Genomic DNA, 14,428 nt, shown 5'->3' with positions numbered 1-14,428 from the left:
TGAACACATTGTTCAAACCAGCAGAAGGCTCTGGACATGGACCCTAGCTGAAAGAGCTAGGTGACAGAGGCCCCTTCTTAAAATCTCCTCATACACCAATGTGTAAATAACCCCTGTGGTTATTTTGTGGCACAACAGACATGTCTTCCCTACCACAGACACAGCAGCTGTGCCTACCATGTACTCTTTGCCAAGCAGAACAAATATCCAATGATGTCATGAACTGAAAGAAACTCCTCTTCCTGTGAGTTATCAAGCATTTGTTCACAGCAAGAAGAGCAACACACAGGCTAACATAGTCTAAATTATATTAAATTTTAATTACATTTATGGAGAAGATACATTATATTACTCTTCTGTATAACCAAATGTTCAGCTATAACAGTTTTATCAATTGCAAATGCTTATGTATATGCAGGGTGGAAAAAAATGTGAGCATGTTTTATTGCTAGAAAAAAGTTTGCTTTGAAATGTTATGATAATGCCTTTATCCCACCTGTAAGAGTCCAGTGAAGTTGCTGTTGAACATTCAGTGTACAGCCTAAGCCAGATTTGGAACAAGGTGAAAATGATCAGCTTTTAAACTACTGGGAAATAGGGTTTGGTGGCTCATAGCTCTGAAGCCCATACACATCTTGGCAAGAACAGTTCATGTTTTCCAGGCTTGGGAATATCTTAGTGATAAGAAAATAATTTTTTTTCAGGCCAGAGTATTAAAGGTTTCCTGGGTAAAATAGCTGCTTTTGTATTGATAATTTGTTCTTGACATCCATGTCCTTTGTGTACAATAGTAGACAGAAGGGCTGAAAATTAAAAACCAAGCCAAAGAAACAAATGAAGGCAAGTACTTGGTAGGTATGCTCTGAGAATTTCCTATTTATTTTAGAGGATTTATATGTTGTATATGCATAAGTGCTTTGTTTGCATGTATGTATGTACATGAAGTATTTGCCTGCAGAACCCAGCAGAGGGTCTCAGATGTCCTGGAACTGGAGTTACAGTTGTGAGTTGCCTTGTGGGAGCTGGGATCCAAACCCAGGTCCTCTTTAAGAGCTGAAGTCCAGAAGATGTTTTGCTTCAGTTATTCCTGAGTGCTGGCCCAGAAAATCCTCTGCCCCCTCTGTGATGGCCCTTGAGACTTGCAGAGAAAGAGGTGGGTATACAAGTCCAGTTTATAGCTGAGCATTCTGCAGACACTTCTCTGCTCTTTGATCTGTGAGTGTCACAGATGTCTGCATCTTTCTTTCTAGAAAACCCCTCTGCAGCAGGTAGCAGAGAAGTGGATGAGAGGAGAGGTGTATACTAGTTAATCCACACCTCACGGTGACCAGCAGAACTGAGAGAAGCGTTTGTGTTCTCCACAGCAACTTCCATCCAAAGGTCTGCATCTGCCACCACTGGCTTTCCCCACAAGGCATGTTTGCTTTATAGTTGTTGTGCTTATCTTCCATCCTTTTCTGAGAAATATAAGGTGCTTGCATGATTGAGCTCTGGAGGGTACGATTTTTGTAGACACACAGATTTCTCTTTAACAAGTTGGGAACAAAGCCCTTCATCTTCAAAATACTTTAAGGTGACTCAGACAGCAAGAAGGAAATCACCTTTGCATGAAGTGGAACCCTTTTATATAAAGACAAAATGGACTATGCAAAGCAAGCCTTTGCTATTTATAAAGTTATGTATCTGGAGTCAAAATCAACATGATGACTTTGTCCTACCTATAGAAAAGTGAAAATAACAGCTCAAAGACATGGTAGTTTACCTGTAACTGTAAACATCTCCAAGAATTCTTGGACAAAGAAGCATTATGTTAGTTCCTTCTATGTGTCCTGCCTCTTTGTCTACACTTCTGCTATATTTAGAACACTGACATCAAATGTTTTCAATAGTCTAAACTCTCTAGGGCCATGGGGAAGATAGATCTACTGTTTCTCAAAGAGACACTGTGAAACATACATTTAGCATCTGTTTCTCAGGTAAATTTCATGATTGCTGAATCACTTTCAGTTACTTAAGAAAAAATAGTCTAACCAATTTTAAAATTAAAACTACCAATCCAAGTCCAGGCTTGACCAGTGATACGTGTGAGGAATGAGGATGGTGTTAAATACAAGAAAAGAGGTGGCCAATTCAGAAAGGTGGCAGACAAATGCTTCAGAATTCAAGAATGAAGTTCATTATTTGAGATCAGGTACTTTAAGGTGTTATGACCATAGACAAGAATGGGAGTTGCTTAAATAGAAAGGCCTCAAAGTCATGAATGAACTTCCTTGAGGTGGAGATTAAGCACTAGACATACACAACACAAATAGAGATTTAATCCTGATGGGCTCTTAAGAGAAGAGGAAACTCCCCTGTAAAGCCAGGGGGTGGTGGGATGTAGTGGTTGCATAGATTATGAGGTGGGTTGCTTGCTTCTGATCATGCTGGCAAAATTATTTTAAAAAAAAATCAGGTTAAGACCATAAAGTGAGTTTGTCCCTCCCTCCTTTCCTTTCCTTCCTTCCTTCCTTCCTTCCTTCCTTCCTTCCTTCCTTCCTTCCTTTGATTCCAAGTCCCCCAATGTAATTCATGCTGGCTTCAGGTGCACTTTTGGACAAGGGCAGAAAGAAACTACATTTTTCTCCAAAATATAGAATGATCTCTAGGCCACATAGTAACATTCTTCTCTTGTGAAACCTCTTGAGCCAGACCCTCACAGGTCAAGTCACCCTTAGCACCATCCTCCATGTTCCCACTAGTATGGTTAATTAAGCCCAAATTAAAGTATCTAATTGCTTTTCTAGTCCTAAGTCCCAAAGTGTTTCATATTTTTCCAAACAAAAGCATGGCTCAGTCTTTCAGGGCCATACCCCAATCCCTGGTACCAATTTCTTTCTTAGGGTTTCTATGCTGTGAAGAGACAACAAGACCATGACAACTCATAAAGGGAAACATTTCATTGGGGATGGCTTATAGATTCAGAAGTTTAGTTCATTATCATCATGACAGGAAGCATGGCTGCATGTAGGCAAATGTGGTGTTAGAGAAGGAATCAAGATTTTTACATCTGGATCAGCAGGAAGTATGAGATACTCAACCTGGCTTGAGTACTTGAAACCCCTAAAATCCACCCCTATTGATACACTTCCTCCAACAATGCTACACCTACTCAAACAAAACCACGCACCCTAATGCCAACTGTTCAAATATATGAGCCTATTAGAGACAATCTTACTCAAACCACCACAAGGAGTTTCACTGAGTGTAGAAATAAGTATGAGAGAGACTGGGAGAAGAGATATAGGGTAGGGGCACTTCTAATATGAAATATATTTTTCAAAATAGGAATATATATTTTCTACTTTTATCATTACTGTGACAAGGTACCAACAGGAAGACTTTGAAAGAAGCGTAACTTATTTTGGCGCATGATTTCAGAGTTCTGTCGTCATGGCAGTGTGTGTACGTGGCAGACCAGAGTATCTCACTTCATGTTGGGCAGGAAGCAGAGGGGAAGGGAATGTTAGTCCCTCCACTTGCCTTCTCCCTTTCCCCTTTGGCCCTCAGACCATGGAGGGAAACGGTCACATCCAGGGTAGGTCTTCCTTTCTCATGTAGTCTTCTCTGGAAAGCCCCCACAGGTAGCACCCAGAATTGTGCCTTCCAAGTCTCCCGGGTGATTTTAAATCCAGGAAAGATGACAGTGAAGACAAACCATTACAAAATTGGGCCTGAAAAGTCTTCCACTGTCAGGTTTAAGGCTCCAAATATGATCCTGGAAATCACTCTGGAGCCCTTGATCTATTTGCCTTTGTCAGATACTCCTTGGAGTTACTCCTCACTGAACTTCCAATTGGGAAAAGCCTAGACAGGTACAAGCATTTTTTTCAAGGAAAATCATGCTGTCAGTTTTATAAAATTGAAAAGTGGCCAGAAAGGAGATTACTGTCCCCATTTTACAGATAAGGAAAATGAATGCAAAGAGGTTAAATGAGGTGCTAGAGGTCACATTATATTTAACAGCGACATTAGGATTAGAACCTGCTATGCGGGGTTTTCAACCCCATATTCTATCTGCTGTGCGTGGTTGGATAGCCTGAAAGGTTATCACAATACAGAGAATGATGATTAACCCAAGGGGGAACCCAATCAATATTAGTGGATAGCTGGGAGAAGCACTTTTCTTCCTACATTGATGTGTTTTACCAGGACAGCACAATATCTCCCATCTGGATCACAATCAGCATTCCAAATACCAGAACAAGCGAAATTACTCTTTCCTTTCTGTCGTCGCATCTGTCTTTTGGGGGTGGTTATATATGCTGCTAACATTTTTAGCTGGCAGCTTGGAGTAAATCTCTTTATTGTTCTGCTTTCTGTGGGCAGTCCCAGCACCTCTCTGGATCTATGATAGTGAATGATAAATCTAATAAAAGAGTAAATACTCACATGATTCAAAATGAAAGTGCTAATGCAAACTCAGAGGCAGCCTAGAATTTCTGGAGGTCATTTGCCATTCAGGAGGGTACATCTGCTGGCATGAATTCCTCCTTGGAGTGGAGTGCTGGCTTACATTCAGGAAAATGGCATTTTAAGTGTGGCCTTGCTGGCTTGAACTGGGAACTTGTTTTACTTAATCCTGAGGGAGTCAAGATATAGGTAAAAACTAGGGAGGCATTTTTTTCTATAAGAATATGGAATACACATGTTTCTTTCATTTTTTTTATAATGGTCCCAATTTAAAACTAACCATCAATTACAAATTATCTTATTTTGCCATGATGCCTTTTTTCCATATTCACTTTTGTGAGGGCATAAAGCTGAGTAATAATTTAGTACTAATTGGAATATACTCAATGCACTCAGCAGAAGTATCTGTATTTTCCATTTGTTATAACACTATTTTTTTTTCACTAACTGTAAAGGTCACCACTTTCCTCCGTTTCCATCTGAAAGCACTATAGTCTACATTTTTGACTTTGTTATTATATCTGATTCTTATAATACTCTATGAAGTAGAGCTTACGAGACACCATTTTCCATTGTGAACTCAGGGATGAGAGTATGACTTCTGCTTTGAGAGAAATTTTATTTTGACTTATTGCACAGTTGGCTGGTGTGAAAATAGCTGGAGTGGTCTTTTATTCCAACATCCTAACTTCAAGTGGCTTTCCAGATATTTTAATAATGTCAGAATTTATACAATGTCTCCCAGTTTTAAAAGACAGAGAAGAAGAAGAAGAAGAAGAAGAAGAAGAAGAAGAAGAAGAAGAAGAAGAAGAAGAAGAAGAAGACGAAGAAGAAGAAGAAGAAGAAGAAGAAGAAGAAGAAAATTTTGGGAAGCTTCATATTTTTACCAGTTTTCTGCATTATTACCCATTTTTTTTAAAAAAATTAGACTATGCAAAGTAGATTCAAGATTATTTCACTTTAAAACTGTCTACTAAACAGCAGTCATCTTTGGGGAATTTGCAGTGATTTTAGGTGACTATCATCAGGAATATGGAATATTTCTGCAGTCTTTGACCTGTCTCTTTAAGATGTGCAGCAAGGATGAGAAGCAAAGAATCTGCAATATTCTTTATAATTTCATGGGGTCTTCTGAGGAAATGTGCCAATTTTATGGGGACTCGTAGGTAAAAATTTGATTTCATGTGGATTCGAGTGAAAAGGTAAATTTCATGGGATTTCTAAAAATGGCTGGATTTCTCAGGATCCATGAAATCTATGACAGGCATGGAGAAAATGGGCTGCTCCTGTCATGGAGTAAATTTCAGTGCAGTTTGGCAAAAAGTTTATTTCTTATACACTTGCTACTATGTGCGTTGCACATTTTGAATCTTTTTTGGACAATTTTCTCTCTTATTTATGTCTGTGAAGGTCAGAGCTGGTACTTTGCATACATAACAGCAAACAAGTTGGGGACTTGTGTTTTGGTATGAATTTGTTAGGTGTGATCACTAAAAATTGATGACTCATCTGGCTATTATGTTGAAGCCAAGGCCAGGGTGGTAGAGCCTGGAGTTGGGATAGTGGCAATCAGGCAATGGGAGGCTGCCATGTCCACAGTTATGGTTATCTCAGGTGACAGTTTACTATGGTGTGAAGAGACCTTAGACACTATTGTGATTTTCTACAATGGTGGTTCTCAATCTGTGGGTCACAACCATCAGAAAGCTTATATTTCCAACAGTCTTAGGAACTGAACACTGCCTAGTAGCAAAATTACAGTTAAGTCGCAACAAAAATAAATTTGGAATTCCTAAGTTGGGAATTCCTAAGATCATTGGAAATATGTGGTTTCCAAATAGTCTTGATCCACAGGTTGAGAAACCCCCGCTCTAAAATGTTCTAAGGTTTACATGTCTATAAGTCAGTGACTGTGAGAATTTGCTAAAAGTTGAAGTTTCTTGGCCTTGTCCGAACCTATTAACCTAGATTCTCAGAAATTAGAACTTGAGAATCTACTTTTGGGATTTAACTTCCCAGTAATTCTAATCCTGTCACACACTCTAGTTGGCCAACCAACATTGGTTCAAATATACTTTTCCTCCCAAACCATGTACTATATTATCTCATACGTCCTCTGAATCTTTTTGTATTTGTAACCTCTTTCTATAGAAAACAAGCCAGTCACCATTGGCTGGTCCTGGGTTTGGAACGGAACCATGTTATAGGAAAGGAAAAATACCTAAGCAAGTGTGGGTGTCTACTTCTGTGGAATGACTGTGCATACAGCAGTGTCTCCATCATGTGTTTCCCTACCGAAAGTCATAAACAGCTCTCAACCAAGTTCCAAAAAAAAAAAAAAACAACAACACAATTGTAAGTCATTATATGTGATACCTGTTCCGAGGAATCATCCAGCCACAGTAAAAGTAAAACTTTGTCATAACATCTCAACTGTTGTTTTATTTCAATGTGCATAAAGCTTCCCCATATATCCAAATGTCCAAGGACACAAGAAGTAGTGCAGGTGCATGCAGAAACAACTTTTCTCATCCTGGGCCATTATTGTAAGATTTCCAGTATTCCTAGACTCCTGCCTTCTAAATGCCTACAATGACTCCCCATCAGCCTAATGACAAAACGTTCAAAACAGTCTTTGTGTTAGAACTTACAGCTCCTCTGATCACCGTTTATATTGGCTTAATGAACCGCATCATATGCAGACATTCCCAAACTGCAAATACTTGCAGATTATTCTCCTGTGTCATGGCTTTCTGTACTTCCTCATTCCTTTCAGTCTAACTTCAAAGCATGAACATGTGGAACCTTCTTAGTCTTGGGTACTAGCACTTCTCTAGTTTGAGTACCTGTAGCTTTGGGCACATTTGTCTTCTAAAGCATTGACATGCTCCGTGAAGTGAAGCCCTACCTCTAGACCTATAGTTTTCTCCCCTTAAAGTATGAGTTTGCTTCACTCATCCAAAACTTAAGAACTACATTTTTTTGCTGACGTCTCTGGGTAGTGTGATTAGACAGCCCCTCCTTTGTGCTCTAATAACAGTACCTAGACATGCTATTGTGAAAGTGTTGGGCTGTTTAATATGTGAAAGAGCTTTAATATTTCTCTAAAATGTTTATAGTTCTCATTGTTGGCCTACAAAATATTCAAGGTGTGCTCCTATATGTCTTTCTGGCGTCACAGTTCATTATTATTATTATTATTATTATTATTATTATTATTATCTGCTGATATACAGTACTTTAGCCATATATAGCTACAACTTCCTTTGCAATTCCTGGACACGCCCCACACTAATACATCAGCTTCTGCTCTTGGGCATGCCCCTAAAGCTATTTTCTGATTTCATCACCCATATGACTTCACTCATTCTGAAAAACCCAATGCTATTACAATGCCATTGAGAATTTATGTTGGATCAAGTACAATGCTGCCTAGCAAGGCTGGAAAAGTGATAGAGCTAGGGTCTTCATTTATATGGTCCTAGCAATCCACTTATAAATTTAACTTTTCCTTGATGCTGGATTGAGAGCCCCTTTTCTCCACCAAATCTCTATTACAACACTTACCTTACTATATTATATTATGGGCTATGAGATTCTCAAAGAAAAACAATGTATTTATTACCTGGCATAGTGCTTGACTCATAATAGGCACTTAACTGGGGAGTGCATATCTGGAAAGTCCATCAACCGTCCAGGCAGCCAACATAGTATTTACTAGAAAGATCTTGAGTGTTAGTCTTGTGGATAATTCGTCCAAATTCTAGTTCTGAGTATCACCATAAACATTTTATTTTTTAAACATGTCTTTATCCATTGTCCTTTTTCTTCTCTATTATTCCTCATAGGAAGTTCCTTCTGATATCAGTTCCAGAGCTCTGATCTGACATCCCTGACTTCATCTACTCTCTAGAAAGGAGAGGCAGAAAGAGAAAAGAACAATAGATGAGAAGATCACCTACATGGATCTTGAGTGTAAGTGGTAAAGAGCAGATAAAGTTCCTTTTCTAGCCATTTTTACAGACCAAACAGTACAAACTGGAATTTATATGTATTCAAGTTTAGAAGAACAAAACACAGTCTGGACCTGTAGAATTAATTTTCTTATTTTTCCATGGACTATTTGGTTTCCTATTAGATAATAACTATTTTTATTTTTCTACCTAGCTTAACTTTTCACAAATTTTATATAAAGTTTTAAATTCTAAAAAGAATGATATTTGAGAAAATATTTTGGGTGTTGAAAGTACTAGACTACTTTTCCAATGAGATAAACTTACAGTATTTTTATCAATATTTCTAGAACCAAGTGAAAACACTAAGTGTAGTTTTGAACACAGAGCACAGTTACTTGTAGGGAATAAACTCATGATTTTAAAATCCAGGACAAAGATAACTTTCAAAATTGGGAAATTAGCACTGTCTGCACAAACATTTACCAAACTCAATTTTAAAAAATATTGCATGAAAATGGTTGTTATTTAAAATGTAGAAGCCCCACAAAACTAAAAACAAATTGCAAACCATAGATGTTAACATGATGATTTGAAAACAATCCTGTTAAAACCTTTTCCAAAAAGTAGTTTTGCTTTTGACCCTGAATGATATCAGAAATATGAGCAGCAATTCACTTTCATGGTATATTGCAAGAAAGGAACACACTTCGTTAAAAGATTCAAGGGTATGGGTCAAAAAATAGCTTCAGTACCATTTAGCTTAGATGCTGGGCCTGCTTACCCCCACTGCTCATTGGCATAGACCACAGCTTACAGAGTCAAAGAATTGGCTTCTGGCTCTATCTTATCTCACTTTAATAATGTTTCTTGTTAGTCTTCTTCAATTCTCTGATCCTCTATGTCGCAGTTTTCTTCATAGGGTCATTGTAACAGTAGGTATAAAGTGAGTCTTGTGTACTCACTTCTGTAGAACATATACTAAAATTGGAACAATACGGAGATTAGCATGGCCCCTGCACAAAAATGACATGAAAATTCGTGAGGTATTCCATGTTTCCTTTTGAAAGTAGACTGTGAAAAATTATTGAATGAGCTGCAAGACACTATCCAGTATAATACAATAATTATTCGGTTCTCATTTGCTTTCCACACAGTGTCTAATCATGTCCTGCATGAAGACAGCAACTGCATAGAAGGACTTGGTTTGGGGAATCCTCTAAGCTCATCCAAAACCTTTCAGAGTGCATTAGTATTCATCCAGCTTGAGTCTCATGCCACTCCTTGATGTCATTAAGCCTTTGGGAGCTTGTACAGGAAGTTTATTTTTTCCCCATCACAAACCAAGCTCTTGCATTCCAATAGAAACACTGTATGGGAAAATAACTATCCAAAGTAAAGAATTTTAAGTGGATTTCTTCAGGATTAGAGCTTAAAAATTCACATTAGCGTCTCTGGACATATTTTAAATGAACTGATCCCTATGAAAAGTGAAAGCATATCACTAGAACTTCGCTCTGTTTCCTTCCATGGTTTGATTTGGCCAGCTGACTCAAGCTCCTGCCACTGTGACCCTCCCACAGTGATGGACTATAACTTTAAAATGTAAGAAAATAATCTCCCCCTTCCTAAAAAAAAAAAAAAAAAAAAAAGAAAGAAAGAAAGAAAAAGAAAATGTCTACCTCAGACAGCTTCAGGCTTATGTGTGATTGGTGTTTTCTCCTTCTCGGATAATTGCATTCATTTTTTTCCCTTTGAGAATTGGAACGTAGTTTCTATTTTGGACTAGGTCTTAGTATAGGCTTCATTTCTGGAGATCAGAAATATCAAACTGGGCTATCAAAGTGGCTCATTAGAGGGTTCCCACCCCCATGAGACCTGAAGAGGACAAAGGGATAAATCTGGGGTTCCAATCCCTACCCCTCAAATGGTGGCTGACAGAAGCCGCACTTAGCCTTCATATAAGATTCATGACAATCCTGGGACTGGCTTGCCTCTGACACTGAATTAGCTATGTGAAGATCCAAGCTGCTCCCTACGTAACTCAGGGCAGAATAGGGATTGCTTTGTAGGTTCCCTGGCTGTTTTAAAGTTTGCTTTTAACCCAGTGACTTTGAAATTTCTCAGTATATTTATGTGTGTGTGTGTGTGTGTGAGCAAAAAAAAGAGTCAGACAGAGGAGAACTGATGTTCCCTAGGGGCGAATCGTGTTTTCCGCTTCCCTTTATAGCAAAGGTTTTCTTGCATTTTATCTTCTATCTCCTCCTACAAGCTAAGATTTGAGCAGTTCTTTTCTTACCAAATTTCAGGGATAGATGCTGTAAGGATATGCACTATCCACTCATTCTTAAACACCTTCTCAGCAATAGAGGGAAAATGCAGGGATCTGCCTTCATGTCTAACAATGCTGTGTGGTATATGGCCTTTTTATTAGATGTCCAGACCACCAAATCCCTATATATTTGTGAAAAACATTTGAAATCTTTAATGCAAAACAATTAAAATAATGATATTTTTATAATGGTGTTTCCCACCAAGCATTAGCTGAATGTATTTTTCTCTTCTAGTAGAGCAGAATGTGATAAAACAAGGAGTGCTTCCATATCCTGAAAACGTCTGGACACTTCATCTTGTAATTTAATTGTGTTACCAGATACATCCTAACGGCTATGTCTTTGGAATGCAATTTGAGAGGAGCAGGAATAGGTTCAGAAAGCTAAATGATAAATTGAAATACACAGCTGATACACAATGGATCCATAATTTAAAATCATTTTGTCTAATTCCAAAGCTCACACATTTACCCTGGCTCCTAATGCCTCATAAAAAGGATAAATTTTTTTTTTTTGCCACACTGACCTAGCCAGAAAAACAGTGAAGATTTATGATGGTCTAGTTCCCTGTTTGTGAACAATTCTTCTATGAAATGGTAAATGTGCCCCATGTTACACTTTGGGGATGTCAAATACAGTGGGTACTGGTAAATTTTTAACTAGGGTTAGTGCAAAATTCGGCATCTTCACCTTTCTCCTACTGACAATACTTCTGCAATTCCCAATAGACCACCTTGAGAGATTTCCCCTTTTGTCTGAGTTAGCATTTGTTATTGGGACACCTGCTTTTCTGCTTGATTTCTAAACAAATTGTTGAAATAGAAATACAGATAAATGATTTTTGGACAAAGGGGAATGGAACAATGCTAGGCCAGTTAGAGGCCCCTCTCTGGTTTAAAACAATGAACAACGTAGTTTGGTAATACGAATGCCTTACAACACACAACTAAACAAAACTCCCCCATGAAATCGATCAGAAATAAAATACTCGTGTTTTACCCATGCCTCAAATCTGATTCCTGCTCCACACCTGTCTTTGAATCATGTTCGTTTTAGTCCTTTATTTGCTCTTGGTGACAAAGCTATCAGCTGAGAGGAAGCAAAGGTACTTTCTCTGTGGAAGAAAACTATTTGCATGTTGACAGTGATGCATATTTTCTCCTTTAATTAGCAGAAAAGTGACAGTTTCATTACAGAGTTTTCATATGTAGTTTTTGGGGTTGAGCCTCCCCCTTCCTCTATTCCATCTCCTCCCCCACTGTAGCTTGAGTCCTTTCACTCAAGTAGTCCCCTTCCTATGTGTATACATTCTGCATTGTATATTCTGTGGTCTTCCTCAACCTTCTAAAACAGATTTCTTCTACACTAGGCCACTCTTGGTTTCATGATCTATATCATCAATGGCTAGACACTCCGTTTGAGAGAGAACATGCTCTATTGGTTTAGTCTAGAATATTTCAATGATATAATAATTTCTAGATGTGTTTATTTTACTGAAACATTCATAATTTCATTTTTCTTTATGTCCCATTGTGTCTAGCAATGACACCGCTAGGTAACCCTAGTTTTAGTCTTCTGTTTGTGTGTGCATATGGAGGAGAAAGGACCACCTTGGGTGTTGTTCCTCAGGCACTGTATCCCCTTTTCTTTCCCTTTTGACCTCTTCCCTTTCCTTGCCTCCCCTTCCTTTCCCTTGTCTTCCCTTCCTTTCCCTTCGCTTCCATTCCCTTCCCTTTTTTTCTCTTCTCCTTTCTATCTGTCCCCATCTCTTTTTTTTTTTTTGAGACAGTGCCTTTTACTGATCCAGACCTCATAAATTAGGCCATGATGGCTGATCAACAAGCCCTAGAGATCCACCTGTCCCTAGCACTGAGATTACAAGCACATGCCACCATGCTTGGCGTTTTTAAATGTGATTTCTGGATATTGAAGTCTATTCGTGTGCTTGCAAGGCAAGTGTTTACTGACTGAGCTACTTCACCAAACCCTATTTTAGTGGTTTGAGAAACTTGCACACTGATTTCCATAGTGGCTGCAGCAGTGAATGAGGAATCCTCTTTGTCTGCTTTCTCCCCAGCATTTTTTTTTATTCACTTTATTCTGTAATAGAAGACCATATCCAGGAATCACAAAAGGTTCACAAGAAATAGAGTCACTTGTGCCTTCTAAATTCTTTCATTAGTAGCTGTTTCTAAGGAATCTCTAATAGGCTTCCTTTCTCTCTTGTTTTAAACTGTGCAAAAGCACAGAATAATTTATTGCGAGAACTGGTCAGTCCTGAGGCTTTTGCTTTCGTGTTAGGCACTGGTTTAGATACTGGATAGTAGACTACACAAAGCAGGGATTTTGACTTACGTAGGTAGTCCTCTATGCTTGTATGCATATGTGTGAGGTAAGAAATTGTTACTATATGTGGAGCAGAAGGGAAACAGCATTGTCTGGCATTTGCAGAAATGGCAAGGAGGCCAGTGTGGCTTGAAGCAAGGAATGTGGTGACTGGTAGGGTAAGAAGCAAGGGGTAAGATTGTGTAGGGACTTTGCTATGCTTTGTATTTCCAGTGTCGCTTGAAGACCTTTGTGGTAGAGGCTTTAGTCACAAGCACTGATGAGAAACGTTAGAAGAAAGTTATGCTGCAAACACATCAACAATTTCTTGCCTCACACATATACACACAGTATCATCCACATAACTACAATCCTTGTGTTGTATATTCTGTTATCCACAGTACATAGAACAGGGATATGCATTTGCAGTGGTTGTGGGATTCTTTCTTTCTCTTTGGTTCCTAGCTACTAAGAAGTAAGTGGACTCTGGGGCACAGCTCCAAAAGCTGAAGAGCCAGCTAACATTGGAATAAAACTTCTGAAATTATGAGCCAACATAAAACTTTCTTATGATTCATTTTATGTGTAAGAATGTTTTGCCTCAACGCATATATGTGCATCTCATGCGTGCCTGGATTCCATGGAGGACAGGAGAGGGTGTCACACCCAATGGAACTGGAGTTTCAGATGGTTGTATGCCATAATGTTTATGCTGGGACTTGAACTTGAGTCTTCTGAAAAGAAGCAATTATTCATAACCACTGAACCATCTCTCTAACCCTCTAAACCTTTCCTTTTTATCATAGGTATTTGTCACCAAAAAAAGCAAAGCTAATATATTCTTCTATGCTATGGCTAAGATACTTCAAATAAAATGGGTGCCACTAGAGAAAAAGTAGCACACGCCAGCTACTGTGCTTAGAAGATATAGAAGAGCAAGTAGCAAACAGTTGTTTTTTTAACTGTCTGTGGACAAAATTAGAGGGTTTATATAGTGCATATAGAATTACTATATTTTTTACTTTTGTGTACATACATCAAAATCACTGGAAACAATTTAGAGAGAATAATTACTTTGGTTTTGGGCCTTACAGTGTCCAGCTGATGGCTGTGTTAATACGTGCACATAAGTAGAACATCATGGTGGTAAAAGTACATGACAAACATGGATATTCATGTCAAAAGGGACAGGTGATGGGGAGGAAAAGGGGGAACCACATATAACATTCAAGTCATGCTATGTGGAACCTTCCAGTTGGATCCTGTCTCCTAAAGTTTCTATAATCTCCCCCAAATAGTGTCATCATCTGAGGACCACAGCTTCACTATATGATCCTGTGGGAGAGGAGTTCCTATTCAAGTAAG

General features: G+C 38.5%; 1 non-coding gene across 1 annotated transcript; it reads left to right on the top strand.

Moving 5' to 3' along the window:
• The first annotated feature begins 9,362 nt into the window (after nucleotides 1-9,362).
• On the top strand, nucleotides 9,363-9,466 carry LOC127222992 (U6 spliceosomal RNA). Its single transcript, XR_007834606.1, has one exon. It is a non-coding gene; the product is annotated as a U6 spliceosomal RNA (small nuclear RNA).
• The last annotated feature ends 4,962 nt before the right edge of the window (nucleotides 9,467-14,428 follow it).

Source organism: Phodopus roborovskii, unplaced genomic scaffold (assembly GCF_943737965.1).
Source record: "Phodopus roborovskii unplaced genomic scaffold, PHOROB, whole genome shotgun sequence".
In the NCBI taxonomy this organism is placed as follows: domain Eukaryota; kingdom Metazoa; phylum Chordata; class Mammalia; order Rodentia; family Cricetidae; genus Phodopus; species Phodopus roborovskii.
Note: the sequence above shows the minus strand (reverse complement) of the source record. Positions and strands in the feature narration are given on the sequence as shown.